The 22495-nt window shown below is 43.3% G+C and overlaps 1 long non-coding RNA gene across 6 annotated transcripts; it reads left to right on the forward strand.

Annotated features, from left to right (window-relative positions):
* Nucleotides 1-477: 477 nt before the first annotated feature.
* On the forward strand, nucleotides 478-18318 carry LOC103792261 (uncharacterized). 6 transcript variants are annotated; one of them, XR_013534729.1, is made up of 6 exons: nucleotides 478-647; nucleotides 2536-2693; nucleotides 8472-13534; nucleotides 13634-13744; nucleotides 13871-14076; nucleotides 17667-18318. It is a non-coding gene; the product is annotated as an uncharacterized LOC103792261 (long non-coding RNA). The 6 variants fall into 6 exon arrangements; XR_013534728.1 differs by having other exon boundaries at nucleotides 8472-13744; XR_013534727.1 differs by having other exon boundaries at nucleotides 13634-14076.
* The last annotated feature ends 4177 nt before the right edge of the window (nucleotides 18319-22495 follow it).

Consider the following 22495-nt stretch of genomic DNA (forward strand, 5'->3'; position numbering starts at 1 on the left):
ATGAGCAAAAAGCAAAAGTGAGGCAAACATCAATGTGTGCTTGTCTGTTCCTTCGCTTTCCTGCCTGGTATCTTCTCATGCCACTGTTTGCAAAAAGCCCTTGGGAGGTGATCTATTAAACAAAACATTCAAATCTGACATTTCTGGAAAGGCAATTTCCTTTATACTTCTCCTAGCTGTGACCCCATATTTCTCCTAGCCTTCGACCTTCCTTTCATTTCTGTTTTTACACTATATTTCTTCAGCTTCTTTTCCTACCACTCAAGTGCTATAAGATCCTGAGGTGTTATCAATCATGCTCAGATATTCTAATGTAAAACTGAACTCATAGTCTGAAAAGTGTAAATGAAGCCAAGGGATGGTGTGGTTGGCTCCTTTCAAGCAGAGGGCAAGATGGAGTTAGAAGGGGAAGAGATTTATTGAAGGTAACATCATAAAGGATAAAGGTGAGAGGGAGCAGGGGTGATGAGGGAAAGCCTTCAGACTGTGATGCAGTTCTGATGCCTGTGAAACAAAAGGGACGGATTAGTGAGGGTTCTCCAGAGAAACAGAACCAATTAGAGATGGTTGGCTTATTTTAAGGAATTAGCTCATGCAGTTGTGGCGGGTGGCAAGTCTGAAACCTGTAGGGTGGGCTGGAAACCCAGGTAAGAGTCGATGCTCCAATCTCAAAGCAGATTTTATTCTTCTCTGGCAAGCCTCAGTTTTGCTCTTAAGGTTTTCAACTAACTAGATGAGGCCCAGCCACATTATTAAGAGTCATCTCCTTTACTTAAAGTCAGCTTGTTACAGTAGGCTGTCAGACAGACATGAGCAGGGTAGGAGAGCTCCCCCGACCACACCGGGGACATTGGGCAGCCATCAGGTGATGGTCAGGCAGCTGTTAAACTGACCCTCTAAAATCATAATTGGTCACAGCCGGCGTCAGGGAAAGGCAGTCTCCCAATAGAAAGAAAACACCTGAAGTTGGTGACCAGCAGCTTCCGATAAGATCTCAGGAGTTGGGCAAGTGGGCTCAAGCAGGCACCCTAAGAGGCAAAATGGCGGAGTTTAACTGGTACATGACCTTTTCCTAAGAACACTCGAAGGTAAGGGAAAAACCCTTAAGTGAGCATACACACAACTTCAATAAACTCACTGCGCATGCGGCCCCTCTCAAGGGCTGGCAGACCACCCCCAAGGGAAGAATCAGAGGAGAACGGATGCAACCCTCTGAAAGCCTGCCAGTGTACAAGACCCCAAATCAAAGGTCAAACAGTGGGCTTGATCTCACGAGTCATCCAGTTGGCCCTCTTCCAAGTGAACTTCACTCCCTTTCATTCCTGCCCTGATACTTTTTTATAAACGTTAACTGCTGCTCTAGAACTCATCTCTGCCTCTCACTCCGCCTTACGCCCCTCGGTCGAATTCTTTCTTCTGAAGAGGCAAGAACTGAGGTTGCTGCAGACCCATATGGATTTGCCACTGCTAACAAAGTGACATAAATGCTAACCACAGCTATAAAACACATTTATAGTTACACCCAGATTAGTGTTTTATTATATGACTGTGTACTGTCACCTAGCCAGGTGAACACGTAAAACTAATGATTATAAGGGGGGAAAGGAGGAAGGTAGGGTAGGAAGAATCTTCACCTACAGGGCAGCTCCGAGAGAGTGTCAGCCAGTCTAACGAGGAACTCTGGATCGGAGTCCCACATTAGGCAAATATTGGCCGGGCCAATATTGGGTGAGCACTCACCCTGCTCAGCCATTGCCTGGGGGCTACCCAGGAAGAGCTGGGGGAAGAGCATGGCTTCAGTTCAAATGCTATAGCAGATCTTGAAGGCACTGCAGCTAGAGATGGTCCACCGACCATGCCCCTGACCAGAGGCCAGAAAGAGATCTGGGACTTAAGAGTCATTGCAGATTCCCATCTTTTATTTTCTTCTCATACCTTATTCTGGTACCTAATTTCACCCGTTCACGTTGACCATGAAACATTTACATTCGTGGCCTTCTCTCCCTCTTTCCCTTCATTCTGTTCCAACGTTTCTTCCAGTTGTCCTCTCCCACTCTCTTCCTCACTGTTTCTCCAATTATCTCCCAGTTTCCCTCTGTCCTATATAAAGTCTGCTGTCCTACCTCCCTTTCCTGACCTTCCAGAGGAATAGGGTTTGCAGGGGCCCCAGACCTGCTGGTGTGAGCTGGGGGCGGCTTCTCAGCATCCCTTCTGAGCCGTGGTGATGAGGGCAGCTGGCACCAATCCAAATGCATGCTTAAATAATGGGCACGCCAGTGCCAGAAAATTAAAACACAGCATGGAATTGCTGAATTCACAATTTTATTGTCAGCAATTGCCTGGTGGCTCTGCATATTGAGAAAATCTTCACAGCTTCTTCCATTTTCCATGGCTTGGTTAATGTGCAGATAATTCTAGTGGTAAACTTTTTATTTCCCCTAAAGCTTCCTCGCCTTTCCTTTTCAACCAGGCAAACAAAATCACAACTGTGACAAAGCAGGCTTCATATTTCATCTCTTCGTTCACCTCTTGTAGATAATGATGTTCGATATCTGGAGGGTGCCTGGAAATCATCTATCCCACCCTCACTCACACTTTACAGACAAGGAAATCAAGGCTAGAGGTTGTTGCACGACTTGTTCAAGGTCACATAAGGAAGTTGTGGGGAATGAACGTTCCTGACCGCCATCTCAGTGAGTATTAATGTGCCCCTTCTGAGGGGTTCAGTGAAGAGATAGATAGGACAGATGCCATTATTTTCCACGGACACATGAGGAAACTGAGTCTCAAGGCTTCTTGAGGAGGAAAAGGCATAACCACTTGACCCATTTATTACTGTTTTCAACGTTAATAAGAAAAGAAGCTGTCTTTTGCTAAGCATAAGGATAGTTAGCTTCCTCATTTTAACTGAAAATGAACATGAAGTCAAATTGTGGTTTTGGTGACAACTTATACACAAAAATGAAGTACTTGTTGGAAAAATGGTTATCATTTTCCTAATGCTTTGTAATCTTCAAAGTCATCCTTTCTTTGTTATCCCTTCAGTTGCCCGGCACTTGGCCCAGGTGGCCAGTAGGGTCTTATATTGAGAACCCCATTTTTACGATTGAGGAAACCAAGCCTCAGTGAGCAAATGATTTGCCCAAATCTCGTAATAAGTGAAGAAAGCAGGACTTGAAAGCTGGATCTTTTTGACGGCCAGTGCTCTTTTTTCTCCTGACCCATCAATTGGCCTGTGGATGCCGGAGATCCCTAATGGAAACAAAACATTAACGTCCTGCCTCCATTTAGCCACTTCTTTCTACACTCAATGCCCTTCTGCTGGTTCCCACCTCTATCATTTCCATTTGGGTCAGCACAACAGCCTTCTAACAAGCCTCCTTGCCTCTGCCCTTGCCGTCCTCCAACCCATAGCAGCAGCCAGAGTGACTTTTCTAAAGCAATCACCCCTGCACTCCCGAATATGTACGTATTTATAAATTACATGCACGTCCTCCTGCGACCATATTAAGGTATGGGTAATAAATGTATTAGAAAATCTTAAAGGTTACATTTTAAACAATGTAATTAAAGGATCTAATAGTTTCTTCTTATTACCTTACTTTGGAGAAAATTGTTCGGAAGTGCAAATATGATCCTTCCCTTGCTAAAAATCAACACTGTCCTCAGATTAAAATGCAAACTGAATGTGGCTTATAAGGCCCTTCAAGACGAAATGCTGCCTGTTTCTCAATTATAATTTCTTGTGATTCTCACTTTCAATTCTACCTTCCAATTTCTCCGCCGTTTATCTCTCTGCAGCCTTTCTCTCCTACTGTCGACTCTGTCTGAAAAACACTTCTCTTCCCTCTGCCTCTTTCCTCTTCTTCCTCTTCTTGTCCAGCCAATACCTACTGGTCCCTCAGGTCTCAGATTAAGCCTAGCTTCCCATGGAAGGCCTCTGAGACAGGGTCAGGTGCATGTCGGCATCCTTAGCAATGCCTGTCACATTGAAAACTCATTTTCATTTTTTACCGACTGGTCTTCATTTCCCAGTAGAGCGTCAGCTCCTTGAGGGCAAAGCATGAGGCTTGTTGAGTGGTTTCTCTCTAGGGCTATCGAGTGCCAAGTATGCCGACAACCACAGGTATTTGTTAAACGAATCTGCAAATATCTGCTAACAGCCCAGGAGTTTCTGTTGAGTGGAAGATAGAGGCTGTAACCAGCCCATCCATCATGCAGGCGTCACGGGGCGTAATATTTTTCACACCCACTTTCTCTTTTACACTCTCTGCTGGGGAATCTTTCCCTTGTCTGGGAATAAAAACTAGGATATTCCCCACAACTTTCTGTTCAGTCTTAGGCAACAGAAAATTCATACAGTTCTTTGAAGTCTCAGTCATGTCTCAATTAATTTAGAAATGAGCGATGTCCAGCCCAATACATGAAGCAAAACTCCAATACTCACGGGAAGACACAGTGTCCCTCTTTCTACCAGTCACACTGCCTTTCTTTGGGCAAGAGGGTATGGTTGGCTTTTTCGCTTTTCTGGTTAATTTTGTGAGGGTCCTGGAGGTTCACTGAAAATCACTAACAGGAGGAAAATTGATTAATAGGAGAAAAAAAATCCAAATTTCTTTAACGTGTATACGAGAGTATACAAGCCTTGGGAAAGAAGATCCAACCCCACACTGAGGTTCAGAAGCCCATATGCCATCCTGACAAAGCAGGCTATGGGAGGGAGAGAAAAAGGATTCCGTTGAGCGGTGATAAAAGATTACCAGGGAGAAGGAATGGAATAAGAGATTAACTTGTAAATAGCTCTCTGATGGTGAAAGCCTTGCTCTGGTGTGGTTATATTCTTGGCCTTGGAAGGAAAAGAGAAAAACAACTGTTCTCCTTGGTGAGTATGGATCTTAGGCAGATAAAGGAACTTCAACTTCTTTGGAAGTAACAGTGGGAAAGGAAAAGGAACTTAGCCTTCTTCAGTGCAGTATGTCAAAGAACCATTATTTTGGAGTATCAGTTTTGAGCCCCAACAATCTTCTACTCCATCCACCAGCTTTCTTTTGTTTTTTTTGCAATGGAGTTTCACTCTGTTGCCCAGGTTGGAGTGCAGTGGTGTGATCTCAGCTCACTGCAACCCCCACCTCCCAGGTGCAAGCTATTCTTTTGTCTCCGCCTCCCAAGTAGCTGGGACGACAGGTGCATGCCATCGCACCCAACTAATTTTTGTATTTTTAGTAGAGATGGGGTTTCACTATGTTAGCCAGGCTGGTCTCAAATTCCTGACCTCAGGTGATCTGCCTGCCTCAGCCCCGCAAAAGGGTTGACATAACAGGCATGAGCCACCACACCCGGCCTCACTAGCTACTTTCTAACCCGAAGGGTAAATGCTTGTGTAGAAAGGAATGGAAAGGAGAGGAGAGGGTTCAGGACACGCCAACCCAAAATATACTGCTTTGACTTAAAGACTATTCTGAGCTGACATTTTGAGAAACTTCAGACCAAGCAGAAGCTCTGAGAAGTAAGCCCTTTCTAAGAAACACTTACACCTCTATAGGAAATCTCTATCATAAGCATGTCTCCGTCTCTGAACCAGAAAGAGAAGGAAGCATAAATGAAACCCTGAATCTATGGAGAAGGCATCACCTTAAATTTGCATAACAAACCTTCCCTTTGTTTCAGGTGCCAGTCACAGCCACTTCAACCTCTGTCCCCACTCCTCTTTTGCCTCTTTCAGAGAACGATGGCATTTAAGCCTGCAGTCTAAGATAACTCTTTGAGATCTACTCTGGAGAGATACTCATTTTTTGCTGGGCTTTCTCCCATCTGTACAAGAGGTATACATGTTATGAAACTTCTGTTTGTTCTCCTCTTGTTAACCTATGTTTTGTTACTGGGAGACGCAGCTAAGAACTATGGAGGATAGAAAGACAATGATTTTTCCTCCCCCACAGGGGACAGTAGGTTCCTAATTGACTAATGCTGTCATAAGAGGACACCACGGCCTCTGGACCCTATAGATGTTTACGCTGACTTTGTCTTGTGGGCACTTTCATGAATTCTCCCTTCTGACCTTTTCAATGCTTTCAGGATGTCTTCAAAAACAGCCCAAGGCTAATATTGCCAATACGGGCTGCACCTCAGGTCCTTAGGAGTCATGTAACTTCGACCTGCCTTTGGGGGAGTGAAATGACACAGCCCTTTCTCTGGGGACCCCTGGTCGCTAAAGCTGTGCGAGGGGGGGATCTGTCACAGATGCTTCGTTACCTCCCAGTTACAGAAGCTGTGTCCAGCTCTGAGTGGTACACTGAAGCCTCTCTTGCTGGATATAAAGGGAGGCTGAGATGGAGCAGGGACCCCACTTGGGGCCTCCAGGCCCCCTCCAGCCTGTAAATAAAGGAAAACCTTAAGTTCCTTCAAGGCAGATTCTCGGCAGCTATCTAGCCCTAAGAAGTAAATGACAACCTGATAAGCAAGAAGGTAATGACAGCTTAAAAAAAAACAACCAAGAAAGCATCACAAGGTGTTTGTTCCATACAGAAACTAAAAGTAACATCTTAACATACATCCTGGATTTGCTTTTCAGAAACCTAGAGATACTCACCAAATGTATCCATTGGAACATAGACCTCAGATCAACAGGAACCAAGGACTGAACTCAGACCTTGGCTCTTTGTACTAAATTTCTTTCTGAGGGTCTTAATATTCCCTTCTGCTGACTCCAAGTTTCTAGACAGTTTCTCTTCCTTAATCACAAATCAGAGAACTTTAAAACCACCTGTGACCTGTAAATCCTCACTTCCAGATATCTTACTTTTTAAGTCCAAACCAGCATATAACCTCCATGTATTGATTTATGATTTTACTGATAGCTTCTGCTTCCCTGAAACGGACCCCTGCCTTTCAAAAGCCTTGCTTGTCAGCCCTCAGGGTGGCTGGGTCTTAACTGTGAGCTGCTCCATTCTTCTCCCTTGATGCCCCACAAATAAACACCATCCTTTCTCCCACTGCAAAACCGTCGTGTGGATGTTTGGCTTTACTGTGCTGGGTAAGCAGACCCCCATTCAAAGCTCACGCATCAAGTTAGAGGCTCAGTTAGTGGGAGTTGGTCCAAGGGGGAGGTCTCTAGAGCAAGGTTGCAGCTTTGATGCTCTAGCTGCTCATGGGGAATAGACACAGTGAGTCCCGGACTTGCTCAGGTGCTGATGGCACAAAGGCAAAGCCCAATGCAGGGCCCCAGGTGCTCACTACCCAGGAGCTGGTATAGATAGAGCCGGTGTCCCTTCCTACCTGGGAGTTATGTGATTCTATGGAAAGAAGGAGTTTATAACTGGAAAACCTAGGTCTGAATTTCATTTACTGATCGCTGAAAACAGTGGGTTAAAAAGCTAGGAAAGGTGAATGGAGGCCCTGCCCACTGTGGCTTTCTGGAACTGGCCTTTCCAAGTTGCAGATAATTCCTCTAAATTAGCAAGTTGAAGATGGAGCTGAGCGAGCTGTGATCTGCGTCTTGTTGATCAAAGCTACAGCTCTTGCTTATTTAAAAGGTAGAATTTTCCAAGTGACCGGGCTGACTTTAAAAAACTCCACTAATAAATTTTAAAAATACACTGGTATCTTGAATTGACTGATTTGTCCCTCTAAAGCTGACTCGTATTATGCCATTCCTCAGAATGTGTTGAAAAATAGTCATTTTATGTCATGTGGAACCCCTCTAAGGTAACTATAAAAAGATGAGACTTCTTGCAGCCTATTAGTGAAGAAAAAAATTGTTTTGAGGGGCACTGCTTAATCGGCAGTTTTTAAAGACCCAAATGAAGTCATAAAATACATGCTTTTCTCTAAAAGTAAGTTCACGAGAATATCATCAAAAGGCCTTCCTCAAATACAGCCTAGAAATGGGAAAACAGAGGCATTTTCTCCTTGAAAGCAACACAGGGTCCTTTGTTTCTCAATTTAATGGAATTCTAATAAAAAAAAATACAATGGTTATCTAAATAACAATACTAGGTCTGCTGCAAAAATTCACAAAAACAAGGAAGTCGACACTTCCAGCTGAAAACTCTGCACAGCTGTGCTGCCCTCTGCTCAGATAACTGAGCCATCAAGTTAAAAGGAGAGGCCTGAGGGAGGGCAAAAATGTGTCGCTGTGTCTTTCTAGATATGAGTGTAAAATTCCTGCCTTTGATAGCAATACAAATTTCTCCTCCTTAAGAAACTATTTTGGAGCTCAAAATACAATTTTTTTTGTTTTCTTTGAGGGAAGAGGATGTGGGTATGTGTGTGCGTGTTTCAAACTAAATGGCATTTGAGGGCTGAAGTGTCTGAGTCCACAGAAAGTGAATAGACCATATGGCCTATCGTAGGATAAGTAATTATAAACTTATTAAAAATACATGTTAATTTTGCTCACTGACACTCCGTGATAATGGCTTCCTCAGGATCCAATCCATTCTGCTGATTATACTTCTCTGTTTCTGGTGCAGGAACTTCTCATCTTGAACAAATGGCTTGAGGAAAATGCAAGTTGACCCAATCCCACACCAAAAGATGAAATCACCACATTTCAGCGATGCAGACAATTTAAGATTATTTTCCCTGTTGCCCTCTAAAATCTTAGTTTAAGCCAGAGGCAGATAAGCAGAAAAGGAGATTTCCGCTCCCTTCAACCCCTCAATCTGATAAACAAGCAAAAATCCTTGATAATTTCACTGGAGGTAAGACAGAAATTTCCCTGGGCTACTCCCTTAAAGAATATAGTACTCACTTTGGTTAACAAGTAAATCCTTGATACTTGAAAATGGATTTACAAATTTCGTCCCAATCTGGTTTAGGGAAATGCCTTGACACTTCTTCCAGCCACTAATGGCCAACTTACTTATCAATGCTTCTTAAACTTCGATGCTATTATGAATCACCTGGAGATCTTGTAAAATGCAGATTCTATTTCTTTCTTTATTTAGAGGGGTCTTGCTATGTTGCCCAGGTTGGTCTCAAGCCGTTAGGCTAAAGAAATCCTCCCACCTTGGCCTCTCAAAGTGCTGGAATTACAGGTCTGGGCCACCACACCTGGCTAAGGAAACTGCAGATACTAAATCAGTAGGCCTAGGATGGGACCTGAGACTGTGGGTTTATGACAAACTCCCTGGTGATACTTATGCTGCTGGTCCGGAAACCATCCTTTGAGTCACAAAGACTTTGCTGACCAACAAAATACTTTAGCACTGAGGCATGCATGGTCAAGCTTGTGAATGGAGCAAATGGCTATTAATAGATTGATTACTATTTGAATGTAGATTATGATCCAGGCCTTAATACAGATTATTAAATTTTAAATTTTATTTTCTTAGAGTTTCTTTATCCATGAAGTCTTTTTAGAGTTGGTTATTCTAAAAGAAGATCCTGAACATCCATGGGATACCACTCTTTTGTTTTTTTTTTGAGACTGAGTTCCGCTCTTGTTACCCAGGTTGGAGTGCAATGGCGCGATCTTGGCTCACCACAACCTCTGCCTCCTGGGTTCAGGCAATTCTCCTGCCTCAGCCTCCCGAATAGCTGGGATTACAGGCATGCGCCACCATGCCCAGGTAATTTTTTGTATTTTTAGTAGAGACGGAGTTTCACCATGTTGACCAGGATGGTCTTGATCTGTTGACCTCGTGATCCACCCACCTCGGCCTCCCAAAGTGCTGGGATTACAGGCTTAAGCCACCGCGCCCGGCTGGGATACCACTCTTAAATACAATTACACAATGATGTGGAGATCAGTAAATCACAAAAGCTTCTTGCCTCTGAGTATACACAATTCAAACCAAAACCATGTTTCTTTTTTTAAATGAAAATATATTTACTATTTTTGATGATTGCAAATAGTATGTGCTCCTCATAAAATAGTGAACGGGAACTAATCTGATGTGTACTCTTCCAAAGGCAATTTAAATTTGTATTTTGGCAAAATATTACACTTCATGGATATTTGAATACAGTCATGTACCATGTAATGATGTTTCAGTCAACAGCAAACCACATGTGAGACGATGATCCCACAAGATTATAATGCCATATTCTTACTTCCCTTTTCCATGTTTATATCACAATACCTCTGTGTCACAATTGCCTGTGATACTTGGCACAGGAACATGCCATATAGGTTAGTAGCCTAGGAGCAATAGGCTACGTCATATAGTCTAGGTACGTAGTAGGCTAGGTTTGTGTAAGCACATTCTATGACGTTCCCACAGGACAAAGTCCCCTAAGGATGCATTTCTCAGAATGTAGCCCCATTAAGCAATGCATGACTGTAGTTGGATCAAGTGTGAAACCGTGGAATGCCAAAGCAAACAGTAGAAATCCTGGAATGCCTATGGGCTAATAATAACCGTAGCTCCCTTGTGTTGAGTGCCACCTTTCACAGGCATCCTCGTAGGTGCCCTGGCACGGTTATCCTCTTTACATATTGCAACTGATGGGGCTCAGGACATGCTACCCCAGAATATGGCACTTTGGCATTTGAGAAAAATCGCAGGAGCAAGAAGATCTCTCTGACCTGCTTCCACCCTTCTCTCCTGAAGCAGGTCATAAAAGAATTCCCTGATCTTCCTCTAAAGCAGTTCATAAGACCCTGCTCATTCCAGAGGTGCCCTCTCTAGATCTGGAGGAAAGGAATGTCCTTGTCTCTGAAGACACAAGGACACAGAGAAGAATCTGAGCGAACAGGCCTTGTTAAATTCCCTTCTGTTTATTACATCAGACACCCTTTGTCCAATCACACTTCGGCACAACTGTCCATCCGTCATCAAATCTAAGCATAAGATTACACAGATTTTTCTGTTTTGGGAGCATCTTCATTTCTAAAGCCTCCCATGTTACATAAACTGTAAATACATTTGTATAATTGTTTTCTTGCTAAGCTTTTATTATGGATGTCTCAGCCATGACCCTTGCAATAGGTGAGAAGACCTTACTTTTTCTTCCCTCGATAATGGTCAGAGCTCCTGGATTCAAGCAAAAGACAATACCTATTAATTGTGAGCAGAAAAGGAATTTGTTGGAAGAGTGTCAGTAATTCATAGAACTGACCCAAGGGCTAGAAAACCGAGCTCTTAGAATCAGCCGAAACCGAGGAGAGCTAGGGAGTGGGGACAATGTGTGGATTTTGTCACAGGTTCTCTCTGGTTACTATCTGCTTCCAGCCTCACCATCAGAATCTGGATCCCGGACTCAGCTGTATGAGTGAAGTAATATATCTTCCTTCCGAGGGTTATGGCTGACACCCTTATAACAAAAGACAGATTAAATGCATAACAAATTTATCAAGCTTTACGTGACATAGAAACCATCAGAAATGAAGACCTAAAGACACAGGGGAAACAGTATTTTTAAGTTAAGGCTGATGAAAGCAGTGGATAGTTGTGGAGAAATGCAATTGGACAAGAAGGGTATGATCTAATGACATGAAACTGAGCGGGAATCCCAGCAAAACCATTTGTTCATATTCTCCTCAATCTCTCTGTGTAGCATTTCTTTTCTCCGGAATGGAGGAAAGGACACAGGTCACATGAGGATCTTATGACCTATTTTTGGACAGGCAGGCCAGAGAGTGAACTTTCTCCATTCTATGGCTTGCTTTGGGAGAGAGAGAGGGGCAGAAGACAGGAGGACGGGAGAAGGTCAGACATCTCCTTGCTTCTAAGGCCTTCCTGCTTCCTTCAGCTCAAAAATAATCAGCATGCCAAGGTGCCATACTTTGGGGTACAGCATTCTGAGCCCCAACACAGCCACCACAGGTAATTTTGCAACTGTCCCCTGGATGGGAACCTGGAAAAGGACGTATGAAAGGTTTAGCTTCCATGGTGGCCAGAATCCTACCACCCCATCAAAACTCACACAATACAGGAATCCAAAATGAGATCCGCCACTTTTCATTCTCATGTTCAACTCTCACATCAAACTGGAAAGGCTGACATGACTGGTATTTTCAAGAACAGGTTCCTGAACCTCCTGGAGGTGAGGTGACTTGCGCAGGAAGCCAAGGGCCAGCCATTTAACCCAGCACTGTCCCACCCCAGAGCCTGTACTTCCCCCCTTCCTAGCCCTCTGCACCGCTCTTCACCCTGCCATGGAGAGATGTGCACACCATTCATCTGCGTGTCTCTTGGATCATAATTTCATTTGTCTTCTAAGTAGGGGGCAGGAGGAGAAAAACCCCACGCAAAAATAAAAGAATTGACTTTTTCCCCTCCTTCTGATAACCTTCACTTGGTACATTTAGGTAATGGGTATTAGCCTTTCAGGCTCATCTTGAAAGGAAATCCCCTTCCTGCCCCCAACCTGAGGGCTTCTTCTGCAGCTGGTATAAATCTTAGATGTTCACCACCAGCTTCACCTTCTGAAGCGCATTCAGTCCTGAATACCTAAAAACTACCCCTTTGCTAATGATGGGGTTCAGGACATGTCAACCCAAAATATGACAATAAGCACCAGAATATGACACCCCCAAATATGTCCTTTTGACATTAGGATTATTTTGAGGTCTTATTTTGAGAAACAACAGCCACAGGAGAGGCTCTGGAAACAGTAGAAGTGACCCTTTTATAAGAGAAATTTGGACAAGTATAGTGGCTCATGCCTGTAATCCCAGCACTTTGGGAGATCAAGGTGGGAGGATCGCTTGCCTCCAGAAGTTCAAGACAAGTCTGGGCAACATATCAAGACCCCATCCCTAAAAAAAATTTGTTTTAAGTTTTGCCAGTCATGGTGGCACATGCCTGTAGTCTCAGCTATTCAGGAGGCTGAGATGGGAGGATCATTTGAGCCCAGGAGGCAGAGGTCAAGGTTGCAGTGAGCTATGTCACTGCACTCAGCAGTGACAGTGAGACTCTGTCTTAAAAAAAAAGAGAGAGAAATTTATATCTGTAAGAGAAATCTCCATTTGTAAAGGTGTCTCTCTCTCTCTCTCTCTCTCTGCACAGGGATGAGTGAATAAGTCAACAGAGACTCTGATCAAGGAAGAAGGTACCAAGTTAAATGTGCATAACAAATCCTGCTCTTGTCTATAGTCTTTTTCTGATCATCACCCCATAATTGGCTTTCTCTACCCGCTTCGTTCTTTATTCCAGGAAATGATGATATTTAAGCCCAAAGCCAACGTCACGACTTTGAGATTTACTCTTGAAACCCCCTCATTTTCCCTGCATGTACATGAGATACACATGTTCATAAACCTCTGTTTGCTTTTCTCTTGTTAGTCTGTCTTTACAGGTGTCTGTCCCAACTAAGAACTCAGAAAGGCAGAGGAAGCATTATTTTTCTCTCCCCTTTACTATGATAAGCTATACCATGGGAATGAAACCCTTTTGGCGTCGTGAGGGCTCTGGAGCGGGTGGCTCCTTGTTCTAACGGAACTTCTAGCCCAGACATGACCTGGAGTGTTGGCTTTGTTCTTAGAAGGTCACAAAGCCAGGATTGAGGAGGGTGCAAGGTGCTCAGGATAAACTGAAGTCCATGGCTCTGGGCCAGTCAGGGCACTCTGTCAAGGTGCCTTTGTGAGGTGAGAGAAAGAGAATGACTTTATATATTTTCTGAATTCTGGAAATGAAATTTTCCCCCATTACTTTCACAGTGCTCTAGATTTCACTTCCTCTCCTAGCCTTATTCCCACTTTGGGAGAAAGAAATGCTAAGATCAGCAGCAAGATTAATATATCAGCAATTCGGTTATTGTGTGTATTGATTCTCAGGGGGCCAGCAGAACCTCAAAGGTGAGTGTAAGTGGAAAATACATGCAGGCAATATTCCACCAGTTGTATTTATGAGCCATTTAGAATCTCCCAGGAGGGCTCCAGTTTATTATCTATCAAAGCTTTGGATTTTCTCTTCTTCCCAAGGAGATGCCAACAGCTGTTTATTTTGCAAGTTCCTATAAGGTCTGAATATTTCTCATGAACAGTACCTGGAAGGAAAATAATGATTGTCCTGCCTATAAATGAGAAAGGCCCAGTAGTCGGGGGAAAGAAAACCTGTGATGTATCATCATTCTAATGTTGAGCATATGACATTCCAAGCATGCCAGTTACCTTCAGTCCTACATATGGTGAGTTTTATCATTATCCATAGGCATGCAACGTTTTAAGAACCAAAATATTGAATCCAATTTTTTTACTTTGTTCTTTTCCCTGTTCTGATTGCCTCATTATTTAGAATGGCCTCTAATCTCCAATAGGTCCCAAGAAAGAGGCCTGCTGAATAATGCACAAACCAAGGCAGCCTACTTAAAGATGTCCATTAATTTCCACTGATTCGTTCATCCAAAACACATTTATGTAATGTCCACTCCACACCACACTTCGTCCCAAAGTTTGGAGATATAGAAATAGTCTCCAAAAGAGCTCACAGTCCTGAGGGGAAAACAGACAAGTGAGCATACTCACTGTACAGTGTGGGAAGTGCTAGAATAATAAAAATAGCTACCATCCTTGAACATTTGCTTTTTCGGTACTACATATGTTAATGTGTATTATCTCTAATCCTCCTAGTACGCTGCAAGGAGTTTTGTCGTCTCTCTCTCTCTTTTTTTTTAAGGAAATAGAATTCCGAAACTTGCTTATGATGACAAGGTACAAGTATTAGGACTGATATTTAAACTCAGGTCTCCAAGGCTCTAAAACTCGCTCCTAAATACACTGACAGAGGGCAAGAATAACTCATCCTGACCCAGGGAGGGCTCAGGGAAGGTTTTTAAAGGAGTTAGGGAGGAAGAGGAGAGAGCTCAGGGGAGGGGAGAGATTTGCTTTCACCATGACTCTTTAGACAAAGCCTCATAACAATGTGCCCAGACTCCCATGTTGTAGGAAAAGAAAGGTGACAAGCCCAGCTTTCTATGTTTGCTAGAGAAAAATCATAACCAGGTCAGGGGAGGAACAAAGACAAGAACCAGCAAGACGGCACACCTGGCTCAAGAGGCAGCCGCGGCAGGGAGAAAAGGTGGAGCACCTCTTGGCCATAGTGGGTCTGGAAAGAAGGGGCTGTCGATGGGTAACAGCATCCAGCAAGCAGAGTCTACAACCAGATCACATCAACTCTCACACTTTGAACAACCACACCTCCCTCCCGAATTAACTTCCACGGACTCACTTGTCCATGGCTAAAGAAAGCTGCCAAGGAACAGGGTCCAAAATCGATACAGTAAACTCTTACTATTTTGAAAGATGGGAGATTTGTGAGTCCCAACTGAATTAATTTTTATAAAACATTCAAACTCCAGGATGTGTTAAAAGAAATACCGATAATTATGTTACATGTTACAGATGCTATAAACTCAGAAATAAATGGGGTGCTAATAAGAAAAGTTGGCTAAACGAACTTGAGATTACAATTTATGAAAACCCTGTGGCTTACGTATAGTGCTCATAAAAGTACAGATTTCTAAATTACAACTCTCCTTTCAAACTTCTTACCCAACACAATTACTGTGTTGTAATTAATACAAATTCCAAAATGCTGGGTCCAATTAGGGAAATTTTACTGTACAGCAAAGAATGAGGTGAATTGTTGTAACGTTTTACTAATACGAAGAAAGACCTCTCAAAATAGTGGTATCAAAAAAAATTTAAATCACTGGGGGAGATTTTGTGCATGTGCTGTTTGTGTCAGAAGTTCCTAATTGCCCTGGGACTCCTTAACATTTTATTTACTGGTCCCTGAATGCCTACCATGTAATCAAGTCTATATGTATGTGTATGGCCTGATCATTAAGGCGCCAGTGTCTGACATGCCTCTCACACACGTAAATGTTGAACGCATATACAACACACAGTCCACATTCTTCTGTGGCCCCATTTTCCCGGGAGAGTGAGTTCCATACTTGGACAGAGAGATAAACTATCGTACTGAAAGAAAGTATAGGGAAGAAAAAAAGAATTTCCTCTCTACCCTTAGTTTTTAGTCGGAATGGACCCCTGTAACAAAAGACAAATTAACAAGGGAAAAACAAACATGTTTATTCACGTCTTTCATCTATGCATGGGAGATATCCAAGGAATGAATCGTTTTCACAGAGGTAGCTTTGATTTTAGGCTTTTATAGCCTCTTTAGTAAAGAATAGCAGATTTTTAGAGAAGAGGCAAGACAAAGGAAAAGAACTTTGAGTCTCTAGGGGCAGCAAAGTGTGAGAAGGCAAATACAGTCCTGCAGCACTTAGCCACAGAGATACATTCTGATTGTGTGAACACATAGAAGGTACTTAACGCAAACTTAGATGGTAGAGCCTGCTACGCACCCGGGCCGTATGGCAAAGCCTACTGCTCCCAGGCTACAAACCGGAACTGCTTGCTGCTGTACTGAATACTGTAGGCAAATTGGAACACAATGGGGAGTATTTCTGCATCTAAACACAGAAAAGATACAGTAAAAATACCATGTAAAAGATAAGAAATGGCACATCCGTACAGGCAGCTCTATTATAATCTTATGGGACCACCATTATATATGAGTTGACCAAGTGTCTTTATGGGGAGCATTACTGTATACAGTAGCTGAAGGCTAGTTGTGAAGTTTCTCCTGTAGATTCCTCCAGTGGTGGTCTCCAGATAAGTGATACTTATTTCTATCTATCCTCTCATTGCTAAGGACCCAAAGTTGTCTTTAGTGATCAACCTTTGTTCTTCCTGGCAGAGAAGGGAGAAGGGACACTGTTGTCTTTATAAATGAATGTCCTGCTTTTAGGCAAATGGGTGAGGCAGAGAGAGCTTTTCATCTGCTTCTTCTCAACTGCTTTTAGCTCAAAATAATTCTTATGCCAAAGAGGCATCTTTTGGAGTGATCTTGTCACCTACGAAAAGTAACAGTTGCTTGGAATTGCCCCAGCATCTCTTCAGCACCCAAGTTATAGGAGAAATATCAAGGATGAGAAAATCAGGCTTTTGTAAACAGATAGATAGAACCTGAAGTATGCATCCATCAGGAAGGCCTCCAGTTTTGGCTGAAATAGCATGCTGGGATCACAGATAAAAGGGAATGAAAGGAATAGGAGGAAGGAGGAGTGTGGGGTCAAGAAAGAGAAAGAAAGGAAGGTGGGGAAAGAGAAAGAGAGACAACCAATTCTTTCTGCACTGGAACTTGCTTTTTAAAGTACCTTATTTTAATTATGTTAATCCTTTTAAATCAGTCTCAGTTCCTAGCTTAATGATAAGGAGCGTTAGAAAGAGGACCCTCCTTGCTTAGTGTTCTCTAAACTACTTATGGGATTTTTCTAACAATGATCAGAACTGAACCTCCCCATCTCAGTCAAAACTTTGGCCCAGTGGCCTTGATAGGTTTTTCCACGTCTCAATTTGATGCCAAAAGTTTCTATTTATTTCCTATCTCTTACTTACAGGAGGCACTTTCTGCAGCTGGACAGATGAGTCAATTTCCCCTTCCTCTCCCCATAACCCTTTTACTGCTTGTTGGCACCCACACAACTATTTTTCCCCATACTTACAATATAGTTTATTTTCAACAAGTAACTTTATTCACCTATTCCTTAAACAAACACTTATGAAACAAACATTTACAAAACATCTATTGATGCCAAATTCTGCACAGGGTCCTACCCCCAAGTTGCTAAAAGTCTGCAAGTACATGGGTAGAGGTGTCATCAGCATCAGTACTAGGTGGGCTGACTGCAGATTCCTGTCTTTCTAGCTATGTACAGTTGAAGCCATCCTGATGAAAGTCATCCTCAAGAATTCTGTACAGAAATGCAGTTATAATTAAGCATTAATCAGGCTGCGCTTTGACACACTTCCTTGTAACTGTAAGTCACAAAACACTAGATGCTGTCCATTGCATCCCCATTGTTCCTGTAGTTAGGATTTCTGACATGACATTTATAAGGCTTTTGCTTAAGAATTGCTTAAACAGATCCTGAATTCCCATGGAACAGCTGACACCAACCAGTTTGAAGATCCCTACAGAGAAATTGAATTAGCAAGAAGATACAGTTTCTTCATCACCCTGTCCCAAGACTTCACCTTGCACTCTTCAGCCAGTCAATGATACCAATTCTTCAGCCCACTCCAAAACCCTGAAAATCCCTAGCTTCAAACTCCTCTGGGAGACAGCTCTGAGGTTTCCTCTTGTCTCCTCATTTGGCAGCCCTACAATTAAACCTCTATTTCTACTGCAACTCAGTGTCTCCTTGTATTGATTCACCATGCACACCGGACAACAGACCTATTATGAGAGAAAGGAAGGCAGGGAAAGAGACACAGAGAGAGAGAGAAAGAGAGAGAGAGAGAGAGAGAGAGAGAGAGAGAGAGAGAGAGAGAGAGAGAGAGAGAGAGAGAGAGAGAGAGAGCCAATACTTCAACTTAATGCGGTTGAGGAAATCTCATAGTTTCCCTGAATTCCCCTTCCTTCTCTACTCATGTCACTTGGAATCAGAACACTTGAGCGTAAACCTGGATACCAGGGGACTTGAACAAGTTACTTAACCCCTCTAATCTCAGTTTGTTCCTCTGTAAAATGGGCATCTGTTCTTACTAGTACATGCGATAATATGTGCCAAATTTGAGTTTTCTTTGAAGTTCAAGGATGCCTCCTGCTCTTTGTGAAAATAGCTTTCTCTTTCCTAGCACTCCCTCCTCTCCTTTCATCCCGCATTTGTAATGGAGCCATATTATTTTAGTCCTTCTGATTTTGTTTCCATCCTTTCTTCCTCCTCCTCCTTCATCTTTGTATTATTATTATTGACCGAAGTCCCACATCGCAGAATAATTAATCTAAACAGAGACTTAGAAGAGGCAAAAGCAGGAAGGAGGTGAAGAAACAGTCAGCAGCCAGTCAGGGGTGCAAATCATATTGGCGCCAAGTTATTAGAAGTGAATGCCTTAAGATAAGCCAACCTGAACTTTCTTTGGGACAAGACAGTCACAGTAAGAATGATGCATTACTTCTGCACTGGCTCTCGGCCAGACCAGCCCTGGGAAGTGCGGTCAGTCTCTTACTGAACTTGGCTCCAGAAACAGAGTTAAACCTCTTTGACAGTAAGAAGAGTTTCCTCTGCCCATTACACTATTTGCAAAAGGAAAGAGAATGAGAAGTATAAGTATTGGAAGAGCATAAATACTACTACTGATAAATAATGCAATCTTCTTCTGGTCTGGTCTTCTCTTCTGGCCCGGACACATCCAGGTCCTTGTGCCTCTCTTCCTCCAGCCACAGGGTAGCTGTGTGAACTTTGTTCCCTGTGTCAGGGTGTGACTGGGTAAGGGGTGTTGACAGCACTCATCAAGCTGTTTGCATGTTGGGCTACACTTAACAGGAAGATGTACTTTTTCTAATTCATACAAAGGCATCATGGAGTGAGCTGGTGTTGGCCTACTCTTCCTCCATGTTTCATGGAGAAAGCCTTTCAGAAACCACTTTTTCCTTGTGTATTCCTGGCATGCTCTAACCCATCTGGAAATTAGTCTGTCTTTTTTCTCCCTTCCATGCAGTGTTTGTGGCGGAGAAACTGTAACTATCTGAAGTCAGACTGAACTCAGATTGAATCCCACACCTGCTGCTTTCCATTCAAACGACTGTGTCTGCACGATGTACCCTCCCTAAGCACCAAGTTTCTCATCCATAAAATGGGTACATCAATAGCTGTTCCTGAAGGATGGTTTAAGGATTAGAAATGGTCTAGCTTATATACTTGGCACAGAGTGAGTATAGACACGTGGTCAATAGAACACCAAGAAGACAGAAATGCCTTTCTTCAAGTTTCTAGGAAAACAAAACAAAGCAAAATAAAACTTCTGGGCCTCGCCTTTATCTTAAACAAACTATACCAACTGGAGTAGGTTTTAAAAAACTGTCTTCAGCTCATGCTAAAGTAATCTGAATATATAAAAATACAGATCTACCAAACAGAAATATGTTGCATCCATTTTTTTATTCTCTCTTTGTAAAAATACAAGCTGCCTCCTACACTGGAAGAAGGATTCAATTTCAGTTCCTTGATTTGTTTATTGCTTCCGAAGGGAAACATACAGTTTGTAATTAAGTATACCTCTAGGTTTTGGACGTGAGCATGTCTCTTACAGAACTGAATATTACTAATAATGACAAAGGTGAAGTTTCTGCAAATGACAAATGAATCAGGGGCAAAGAAACGAGCACAATAGATTAAGCAGTATGTCACTGGGAGAACCTAGGGCCTAGGCTGAGGAAAACAAATCAACACCTAAAACTTTCAAAATGGGTCTCAGGATTCATTTGTCCTGAAACAGGATTGAAATAAGGAACTCAAATGATTGATGAAGTGCTGGAGATGGGAATGGCCTAGACATGATATGGCCTAAACCTCTGGTTGCACAGATGGGGAAATGGGCCAGGGAGTCATATCACTTATTTAGTGGCAAAGTTAGTGTCACTACCCAGGTTTCCTGGCACTCTGGCCACTGGAGAATTGTCATCTGCGGTAGTATCACATATTTTCCTAAAAGGCCCATCATTTTTCTGATGGTATAGGAAAGAAATGTAGGCTTAATCTTCTCAGCCTGTGCTTGTCCAGGTTATGTCCTTTCAGGAGCAGCCCTAAAAGAAGAGGAAATGCATGTAATGGGGAAGACTACCTGGAAAGGGGGTCACCCTCTTGTTTTCTGTGTGGTTCACCATGTCTCCATGCCAGCACAGTGCCTGGCCTACAGCAATTTAGTAAATCTTGACTGAACCAATTCTGAGTGCACACTTTCAAATCTTGTTAGTTCACCAGGTGCGGTGGCTCATGCCTGTAATCCCAGCACTTTGGGAGGCCGAGGTGGGTGGATCACGAGGTTAAGAGATCGAGACCATCCTGGCTAACACAGTGAAACCCTGTCTCTACTAAAAACACAAAAAATTAGCTGGGCACAGTGGCAGGCGTCTGTAATCCCAGCTACTTGGGAGGCTGAGGAAGGAGAATCACTCAAAGCTGGGAGGCGGAGGTTGTAGTGAGCGAGATTGCGCCACTGCACTCCAGCCTACGTAACAGAGCGAGAGCTCCGTCGCAAATCTTGTTAGTTGAAACAATGCAATGATCATGAACTTTTGCTAACTTTCAAAGAGAGCAAGGAAGTGGGGGACGGTGGCCGATACAGCGTAAGTAGAAAGCTCAGGGCCTAGGCAGCCAGGAAGAGGGGTTTTCCTATCCTGGCTTCGCCACCACCTACCCAATGACCGAGGACAAGCAGTTACTTGTCTTTTTTTAATTTTGTTTTTCTCAACTGTAAAATGGAACAAAATGCCTATTTCATGGAGTTTTGTGCAGATTACATGATAATATTTATTAATTGCTTGGCATTGTACCCGGCATAGACTAGGAGCTCATAATAACTGAGACAAAAAAGAAAGGAGACATTGTGGAAACAGGGTCCTGTTGCGTTTTAAGTGCATGCAGACAAGTAGCTTCGTCTTACAGCATTACATTCTCACAAACCGTGGATGCATCCCCACATCAAACTCAACACATTTGCCCTTAAACCTAGGAGGAGGTGGCCTCCAGTCTTGGCCATTTCTCCCTTCCTTTTGCTTCTTCTCAATTTTTTTTTCAGGTTTCTGGTGCTCCATCAGCTCAGGTCTCTGAAAATCCATACACTCAGGAAAACTGAGAGTTGGTGGAGCCAAGTACCATCCCTCTAGTTCCAGAGGGACAGCCATGGCTCTGTCCATTCAGCCCAGTGTGGGTCTAGAAGTGAGGCCCTAAAGCCATTTGTCTCCAGTAGGGACCCAGGCCTGGAGAGGCTCACGGGGAAGGCGACAGTGCTGGAGCCCTGCTCGGAAGGCAGGCCCACTGGGGCAAACCTCTGAGCAGCTTGGTACCCCTTTCCCAGTGACTAGGGTAATGTTTGAGCCCCCAAGCCACCACCACTCCATCCCACCCACACCCCTAAGTACCATCTTCTACAACTGCTTGAATCATTTCCCTGTTTCCGACCATGGGTTCAAACAAACAATTTAAACTCAAAGCAGTGGGAACAGTTTGCAGCAGTGAGCGAGTCCACAGGGAGAGCCTGTGAGAAGAGTTACACTTGCGTAGCTACTAGCAGGCAGAATCCCACTGCTTAGGAAAGACGCAAACCTGGGCTGCAAACGCACCTGTCTGACCCTAGAAACCATGCTGCTTCCGTGCCCCCATAGCTCCTTGGCACTTACAGTTTGGCAAGCACTGTCACAGCCCCATTTGTACCTAGGAAGCATGATGCTTTCAGGCCTTATGACTTCCATTTTACCGCGAGAAAACCTGATGCTCAGAGAGGTAATGTGACTCTTCCAAAGTCACAAATGACAGAGAGGCAAAACTCAACCTAGAACCAAGGTCTGCTAACTACTATTAGTTTAGAGCTCTTGACACTGTAGGGGGAGATCCCATAAGCGCTGAGGCAGGAGCAAAAGGCCTCAGTCTATTTCCATGTACATAGTGAAGAAGAAGGTAACTAGAGATATAACGGCAGTAGTTACCAGTTATTCATGTGTGATCTTAGTTATTCATAGGTGATCTTAATTCT

The sequence above is a fragment of the Callithrix jacchus genome, chromosome 4 (assembly GCF_049354715.1).
Source record: "Callithrix jacchus isolate 240 chromosome 4, calJac240_pri, whole genome shotgun sequence".
NCBI lineage: Eukaryota > Metazoa > Chordata > Mammalia > Primates > Cebidae > Callithrix > Callithrix jacchus.